We start from the raw sequence: 9,885 nt of genomic DNA, 5'->3' as shown, positions 1-9,885 counted from the left end.
CAAAGCTGTGGATGACTTGTCATTCAAATGGAATAGAATCCCAGTTCAGCGCTCTGTACACTCCACAACAGAATAGGGTAGCTATATCTCGCAATCGTACACTAATCGAAGGTGCAAGAACAATGCTGCCAAATTCCAAACTTCCATTGTTCTTTTGGGGTAAAGCCATCAATGTTGCATGCTTCATACAAAACCGAGTGATAATCAACTAGCGCTTGAAGAAAAATCCCTTTGAAGTCTACTACAAGACTAAGCCGCATGTCAACTACTTCAATACCTTTGGATGTCCATGCACTTTGCTCCATACATGTGCTCACCCAGATCCTAAGTATGCTGAAAAGGCCGATGAGTGTTACTTTGTTAGATATGCTCCCAGCAAAATCGGTTATTGTGTCTACAACAAGAAGACTAAGGTGATTGTGGAATCCTTCAACGTTGACTGGCAAGAGCTTAATGCAATTGATGCTCGCACGGGACCCAAATGGTTGTTTGACTATGACTACCTATTCAATCAGTTTCGTGGCATGTCTATCCCACCATCAACCAGTACTCAAGTTCTTTGCCCGAACCGCTGTTGATTCAAACTCTTGTCAATAGCTTGTCTGATGTCAATCTATCGGCTGGCCCTTCAAACGGATATGTACCGCCTGCAGTCCCTCCTCCAGCTGCTAATAATCTAGTAGTCAATAATCATGCTCCTTAATTCGCTGATTCAACTGATCTAGTAGCCGTTGAAGATGCATCTGAATTTGACTCAGATGACTCGTATCTGTTAGCTGACAATGTGGAACATGTTCAGACTGAACCCACGATAAATGTTCAAGCATCACCAAGTGTGGTAGAATCTGTTCCCACACCTCCCTCTTCAAATGATAGTGTACTAGTTGTTTCTGCTGAGGAACCCATTGCTGGTGAATCTGATAACACTGCATCCACTCATGTTCCTGCAGTTGCTGTTCCATTTTATGAGAATCTTTGGGATGACCCCATTGCACAAGAACATGTGGTTGATCAACCTGACATTGTTCAGATAACCACTGATGTTCTAATCAATGCTCCTCGCATATTCCATCATGTTGAGAGCCTAACAATTTATCATCAAGCGGAACCAGTCACCCAAGTTGAGGACATACCCCAACTACCCATTAATCGGACACATCCCACTGATGTCTTTTTGCTTGTTTTATTTTACATGTCGAACCAAAGGACTATAAGGTAGCTTTAAAGGAAAACTCCTGGGTTGAGGCAATGCAAGATGAGTTGTTACAGTTCAAGAATAACAATGTGTGGAGGTTGTTTAAAAAGCCGGATAATAAGAAACCGATAGGTACAAGATGCTTGTTCATGAACAAAAAGGATGACAAGGGAGTGATTATAAGAAATAAGGCACGATTGGTAGTTCAAGGTTTCTCTCAGTGTGAATGTCTTGATTACAATGAAGTCTATGCTCCTGTTGCTATACTCGAAGCAATTTGTCTCTTTCTTGCCTACGCTTCATACATGAACTTCAAAGTGTATCTGATGGATGTGAAGACTGGGCTTTTGTATGGTAAAGTGAGAGAAGAAATCTATGTCAAGCAATCACCAGGTTTTGAAGTGTTAGTGCATAAAATGTCTATTGCTTAGGTCTTGTATATAGGTATTGATAGTTAGTGAGTTTGGAGTGTACTTTAATGTTTTGGGCGTATCTCTACTATATATAAAGAGTGAGTCAAGGACCTCTTAATTTTTAAGAGGTCCAATAAATAATGCATAAGGTACAACACTCAATGCATTAAAATTTAAGATTCTAGGGATAATTTTGTCTTTACACAGTTAACTAACCGTAACTTCTAATTTGTGATTTTATAATTACAATATATACCCCTATAACTTACAATATATATCCCTTGAAACTTACGATATATAACCTTATACTTTAGTTTACTTTTGTAATATTTAGAAATATTTACACATTTTACCCCTCTTCTTTAACAACAAATTTGACAAAATTACTTTTTTTACTTTCGCCTATATTTTTAAATATATAATGTTCTTAAAAAAAACCGAACCAACCATTACGGCGTGCTAATTTTTGTCGATGTTTCGGTATAAAAAAAATTCAAAACAGATTTGTAGATTAAAATGTACAAGTCAATGAAGCATTAAAGTACAAGTTAGATATGCAAATAAAAACCTACAAAATGTTTATAAACACCCCTTGTTCTATTTTACATTAGGAATTATGAAATTACAAAATCCGCCCAACCAAAATACACATACGATATATAACTTACAATATATATCCCTTGAAACTTACGATATATAACCTTATATTTTAGTTTACTTTTGTAATATTTAGAAATATTTACACATTTTACCCCTCTTTTTTAACAACAAATTTGACAAAATTACTTTTATTTTTACTTTCGCCTATATTTTTAAATATATAATGTTCTTAAAAAAACCAAACCAACCATTACGGCGTGCTAATTTTTGTCGATGTTTCGATATAAAAAAAATTCAAAACAGATTTGTAGATTAAAATGTACAAGTCAATGAAACATTAAAGTACAAGTTAGATATGCAAATAAAAACCTTTAAAATGTTTATAAACACCCCTTGTTCTATTTTACATTATGAATTATGAAATTACAAAATCTGCCCAACCAAAATACACATAATACTAATTCGGTTGTGGTATATGTTAAAATTGAAAAAACCCTTAGATAAAATCAACTCAATGATCACATAAACTTATTCAGTTGTTAAATAACAAAATTATCTACATATCAATATATACCAAATAAAATTTTATTAATATCAATTTAACACTTCTTTTCAAAATATCACTACTAACCTAAGCTCGTTAATGATTTTGGCAATATTCAAACGACCGATGATAGCAGCATCTTCGTAGCGTGCCTTCGTGTAACTACGCATCATTGAAGTAAGCTACACCAACTTAAATCGTATTAGCATGTCTAACCTGAGCAATTACATAAACTTTTATTAATATCAATTTAACACTTCTTTTCAAAATATCACTACTAACCTGAGATCGTTAATGATTTTGGCAATATTCAAACGCCCGATGATAGCAGCATCTTCGTAGCGTGCCTTCGTGCATTTATGCATCATTGAAGTAAGCTACACCAACTTAAATCGTGTTAACATGTCTATTTTTTAACAATAAAAAAACCTCAACTTTCATTAAATTAATTCACAGTTACATATTTTGAATGAATGTAATAAATTGTTTTATATTGATACTATTTAAAAGCTGGACTAATTAGAAAAACAATAAGTTAACATTTAATGTAATAAATTATTTTATAATAATGACATGTCTATTTTTTAAAAGAAACAAAATTAACTAATTCAACATTTGTATAAATTTTTTGATTCCCACTATAAATTTTAATTTTGGGCGCAAAAAATCTGTGCAATGTAATTCAAATCTGAAGAAGTGGGTTAGTGGGATGACACATGGCAGAATTTTATTTGTTATGCAAGTTGAATTAAAAACTATTTATATACATGATCCGATGTTTAAAAACCCTGCAATTTCTCAATCTCCTTCGACCATAATGAAGATAATTCTCAGCATAACACAAATAGATCACAAGGTAATATATAATTCATCTTAATTTTGCTTTCATAAGTTATATTTTTTACCTAATATAACTTTTGCATGTCCAATTTTGTGCAGGCTAATTCTGATTGTGTTGAGGTCATTTCATGTGATCTTAATTTCATTCCCTACAAATCTGATATGCAGCATGGAACTAATCAAAAGGTATCTACATTTTTTATATTCTTTTTGTTCTCATTTGCTGTTTTGAAAAAATGTTGACTATACAGTATCAAGGGTTTGAAAAAAAGGCCAAGAGACTCAAAAACCTTTCAGAATGGTGCTGGAGTGATATTATTAATGTTGATGACTCTGACGACAATCAAGATGTTGATAACCTACATGATCAACCTGGGCCGGGTTTAAACCCCAACATGAAAATCAAAAAACCCCGTGTCTCCGTCCAGAAGCTTTACCGAGTTACTCATGTTAACTCTTAGATCTACTAAGTTCAGTTTTGTTTAGCTTTAAATTACGTTTTGTATGTTTGCTTTTGTTATCTTTGGTATGTTATCTTTATTTTAATTAATGTTCTTTGTTTTTTAGCTTTACTCATGCTAACTCTTTTAAATTCACTTTTGTTTAGCTTTAAATTATGTTTTGTCATGTTTGCTTTTGTTAACTTTAGTATGTTATCTTAATTTTAATGAATATTGAGGGTATTTCTTTGTTCTTTTATTAAATATTAAAAAAGAAATATTGTTAACTTTAATATCTTATCTTAATTTTAATGAATGCTGAGGATATTATGTTCATTATAAACATCATGCAAAAACAAAAAACTAACATTCTAAACTGTTAATTTCGTAAAAACATGTTCATGTTCTAGGGAATTGTCATTGTTGGTTGCAAGAGTTATACAATTAAGGCATAGTATCTTAAATCTTGCAACCTCATGCAAGATTTAAACGTTCATTGATTAGATATATCATTTTATAAAATGCTAAAAAATCAAAACAAGCCCCTTTTGTTAAAATTTAAATATATAATACTATGAAGATGTACCTTGCAAATCGACCACTATTAAAAATGGAAATTATCCGAAATAGCCCTTTATGTATCATAACTTGAGAAATTCAAGACCCTTTTTGCAAATAAATTGTTTGCCAATGCATTCTTGTCAACCATTTTCTTAATAGCTTTCCCTCAAATCCTTAAACCATTTATAAAAATGTAACACCTAATAAATATGAAAAATAAAATATGAATTTATTTTTTATCTTTTATTAACTAAACCCTAAAAAAGTCTTAACATGCAAAACCATATGTTGAAGTGAAGGTAAATATAATATAGATACGTGTACAAGTTAAAGTAAAATAAAATTAAATTATATCTTTACATTTTCTCCTACTTCTAAGCAAAAAATGCTAGGAGGTTATGAGATCATGGGTTGATAAGTATGGTTACGATATTACACAATATGATACATTTATGTTTTATTTTAAACTTATGTTCAACTATAAGAACACTATCAACACCAATTTTTTGACATATATAACTTAGATACTTATAAAAATATATGTAAATATTTTTAAAATTAATCCAGAAGCTACATAAAATATATAAAAAAGGTAAATATATGACTTATGCTTGTTACTTGAACTTTAATTAAATACAAATATATAAAAAAGGTAAATAGATAACTTATTTGTTATTTGAATGTTAAATACAAAATCAAATATAATCTATGTTAGCAGTTACTCAAACAAACGTGGGTTCCTTTTTTTTGATGGGTGTGTTGCTTTAATATAGGGCAGGTCAATCTAACCACCTATATCATCTTCTTCAACTCTCGAACTAGGATTATCACACTCCTAATTAGCAGTTTTTAACAAGTTTTTCCAGTGATAGGTATGCAATTTATATATTATTTTTTTATTATGCTTTTACGGTTTCTTTTATGTTCTTTTGTGGTTGCATTCTTTGGTTTAATCCCCTCAAATCATTTCTAAACGTAAACATGCCTTCATTCCCAGATTATTTTAAGTCCTCTGCGTTAAAGCTTCAAGAATTTTACATCTACTCTCAAACTACTTTCAAAGGTATGCACTTTATTTGTTTTATGATTGCTCCTTATTTCTCTGTGCATTTTATAAATAAGCTACATTATTGCGTTTTATATGTTTTACTTTGGTATGTATTTATATGCTTAATCTTTAGTTATATATGTTTATGTCTTTCAATTTGTTTTGATTGTTTGATATTAAATGTTTTTTATGTTGTAGTTATTTAATATTTAATGAAACTTTATTTCAAAGTAAATGTAATTAGACAATATAACATATACACATAAAGACAACCAAAGTAGTATTTATTTAAGCACACTTACCAGTAGTGTTTCTGATATTTGACACCCCTGCTGCTCTTATAAATGGACTTGTCCTCTGGTTGAGTTGAAATGGCCAGAAAGCATGTTAAGTCTCTCAAAATCTACACATATAATTAACTACTAATATTAATATTCCCAAGCCACTGGTATAAATAGATAAATGTACCTGTGCATGTTGAAATTTTAAAATGGGATCTGGCTTCATCAATCAAGTTGATTGCTTTATTGGGTAGAAACCAATCACTGAACCATATAATTAACTCATCAAACATGTAATCTTAGAATTTACATATAACTTATAAGTTCCTTCAATCCTTCTATATAGATGTGATAGCTCAGCAACACCTACTACAGCTTCATCAGTGTACCAAAGCTTAGGATTGATTTCATATCTTTCTCTAATAAGCCGTCTTTAAATCTGTATGATTAACCCTAATAAATAATAACGACATACTAATGAATATAATTAAAAAAAACAACATTAGGCTTGCCTGAGTGCAAATGTTAACATGGCCGACCACCACTAAATTCTCCAAAACACGAGCTGCAACACCGTCACCCTCTCAAAGCAAATCGAGTAGCTAATGTTGTGATCTAATATAGCTGTGACAAAAAAACATTGTAAGGCCCTGTTACCGGTGCCCTACATTTGGTGTTGGATTTACTCATAAACACAGTTCTAAATATCAGAGTTAATTAAAACATTCGCGGAATATAAAAACTTTCATAAAACATTTCATAATCAAACCATAACTTGTCTTAAAGAAACATCTCATCTTTCAAATAAACAAAACATTAAACTTAAACGTCTTGAGTCTTCCGATTCCAGCCTCTTATTCAATGCCACGTGTCCCCTCAAGCGAGCTGCCTCATTCTACTCACCTGCGTGCATACTAAAAGTCAGCTACGCTGAGTGAGTTCTAGTTAATCACATAACATACAATACATTCATAGCTACGTACTTTCATACTTTCGTTTATAATATACTTACTTACATTGGCACTTTCTTTCTTTCATATACTTACCTTTCGTTTTAAAGAGCATTACGCCCTATAATCTTCGCATATATTATTAGGGTATGCAACCCTTTAACCTTCGCATACATTATTAGGGTATGCAACTCTTTAACCTTCGCATATATTATTAGGGTATGCAACCCTTAAACCTTATCTTACCTTTCATTATCATATCTGTACAATTAATACCATACACAACCCCTAGAGAAGTCCAAGGGGCAGAGCCCCTGGCTGGGGTCGAGCTGCCAGGTTAGCTTGGAACAAATTTATTTACATTAACTGTCTTAACACATTATCACTAGGATTTTAATTCATTTCCCAGCGAACTTAACTTTTGGCGAACTTAATATTAAGCGAATTTAACATTTAGCGAACTTATATACAAGCGAAGTTATAGACAAGCGAACTTAGCATGTAGCGAAGTTAGCCACCAGCGAACTTGCAGGTAGCGAAGTTAGACACTAGCGAACTTATTCGGCGAACCCAGCTGCAGCGACGTTCCCCAGCAGCAACTACAGTTCGCTCTAACCCCTTAATCGTATCCGTTTCTTCGTGAAATCCTTGGATATGATACTAGCCAAACCCGTAAACGTTCTCATGTTCATTTTCGGATAAAACTTAACCTGAAAGCGCATAAAATTGGACCTTTAAGATTAAAACGTTCAAAACTATATCTTAGGGTTCCATTTTAACGAGCCGTTTATGCTCACGGGTTCATTAGGTTCATTTTATCATCAAGTTTGCTACTTTAATACTTGTTCATACACAACCTACTCTAGATTCAAGTTTCAAGACTAAACGTTTATAAAAACGTAAACTTTAAAGGTAAAACGGCTTACCTTTATGCGTTCTTCGGTCTCGGTTAGCTTGCTTATGGACTCTAGATCTTGTGTATGGCTCGTATAGCAAAGATCTACCAAAACTAACGTTCGCTCGATACCGTTTCACCCCTTTCTCACTCGCGGCCGTATATGTGTGGTGGTGTGTTTTTGAGTGTGTAGAGAATAAGATGGAAAGAAATGAGGATTAGGGTTTTAGGATGGTTTAAGGGGTATTTATATCCCTTAAAGCCCATGGACCTAAGGCCCATTACCCTTTTAATCCATCTTAATTAATCCAAGTCCATGACTTTTCTTTATTTAATACTAATTAGTAATTTACCGCCCGACTTTCTTTATTTAATATTAGAATATTTTAGGATGTTACAAACATTTCCTTAATAAAACTAAATAACTGCTTTTTGAAGAAAAATCTACCAAAAAACATATATAAAAAGTAGGCAATACCAAGTAGACGGCCTTCCTCCAACGAGAGTTTCAAAACGCTTTTAGCTCGAGGCGTAATTGGGATCTCAACAACAACAAAACCACCACCCCTATAGGGGTTAAACTTAACTGCCGGCTGAACCTGTTTAAAAATAAAAGTAATTATCGTAAATACTATTATCTCTACCTGTGCAATCATTTCAAGAAAACAAAGGTTAAAGGAAGATATATTATCGTAAACTTATATAAAATCATCTTCATTTCTTTATTTACAACCAAATCTCAAATAAACTATGATATGCATATTCGAAATCAAGAATGACATTATTTTTAGATTGCACCCGAAACAAAAATCTTAACAAAAAACCAATAAATACATAATATAGCTCGAACCTACGGCATCCACACTAACAAATAAAGTACATACTTTCAAAGGTATGTACTTTATTTGTTTTATAATTGCTCCTACTTAATAAAAATTTTATGAAATAACCTACATTATTGTGTTTTATATGTTTTAGTTTGGTATGTGTTAATATGTTTAATATTTAGCTATATCGGTTTATGTGTTTCATTTGTTTGATAGATTGTTTTGTATTTAATGTTTTTATTATAGCGTAGTTATTTGATAACAGAACATTTTTGCAAAATAAATGTAATTAAACAATATAAAATAGACAGACATAAATTCTGCCCATAAAAATAACTATATATTAATATTGGTATTCCCCGGGCCTTAATTAAACTTCGTCAATGCACACACAAATAATATAAACTGCACAATATAAATGAATAGTTAAGAAACCATACCTTAGATTCCAGCTAATACAGATAGTGAAAGAAATCCATAATACCCAGCAAAACTGAGACATTCTGCATCTTCACCAGCAATCACTCTAGCAACAAACGTACCATGTCCAATATTATCATTTGAAGTATCTTCATTGGTCCAATTAGTGCGTTCTATTGTAAAAACATAATATCAGATTCTTACTATATAAATCTTGCAAATTTAACCAATTTATGAAGATAATAAAACCTTAATGTTGCGAAAATTTGGATGATTAGAACGAATTCCAGTATCGAATATAGCCATCTTAACTTTTGCCCCTGTGTATCCTTTAGACTTAAGTGAATCTGCCCCAAAATAAAGTCGTAACTTGTGATTTTTGCAGGGAAATTATTCATGGCACGTATTAGAACTTCATATAACTAATTAGTATTATTAGGGCTGTAAACCAACCTAACATTCAATTAACTGTTCGGCGGGAACTCATGAAGTTCATTTATGTTCGTTTGTCTAATAAATATAGATAGAATGTTAATTTTATTTAAATTGTACCTCACTAACAATCCTTCTAAATGCTACAAATTACATCATTTAAATTTCAAACCCCTGAAAAGGAAATAAAAACTAAATATCTTGAAGAACCAAAAAATGATAATTTTGTGAGTTCGCCAAACTTAGTAATTTGGACCCGTTAACTCAAAAATGATAATTTTCACCCATTTACTAAAAATATAATTTTGGCACGTTAACTAAAATTGACAACTTTGACCCGTTTACTGAAAATGCTATTTTTGACTCGTTTACTAAAAATGATGAGTCATATAAACTATTTAAGTATTAGCCATTGAAGAGGATTTGGAAGTTTCGATAC

The sequence above is a fragment of the Bidens hawaiensis genome, unplaced genomic scaffold (assembly GCF_021521415.1).
Source record: "Bidens hawaiensis isolate Kalapana, Puna unplaced genomic scaffold, B.hawaiensis_p1.1 tig00049250_1, whole genome shotgun sequence".
NCBI lineage: Eukaryota > Viridiplantae > Streptophyta > Magnoliopsida > Asterales > Asteraceae > Bidens > Bidens hawaiensis.
The sequence above is the reverse complement of the archived record's forward strand: the minus strand, read 5'-3'. Positions refer to the sequence as shown.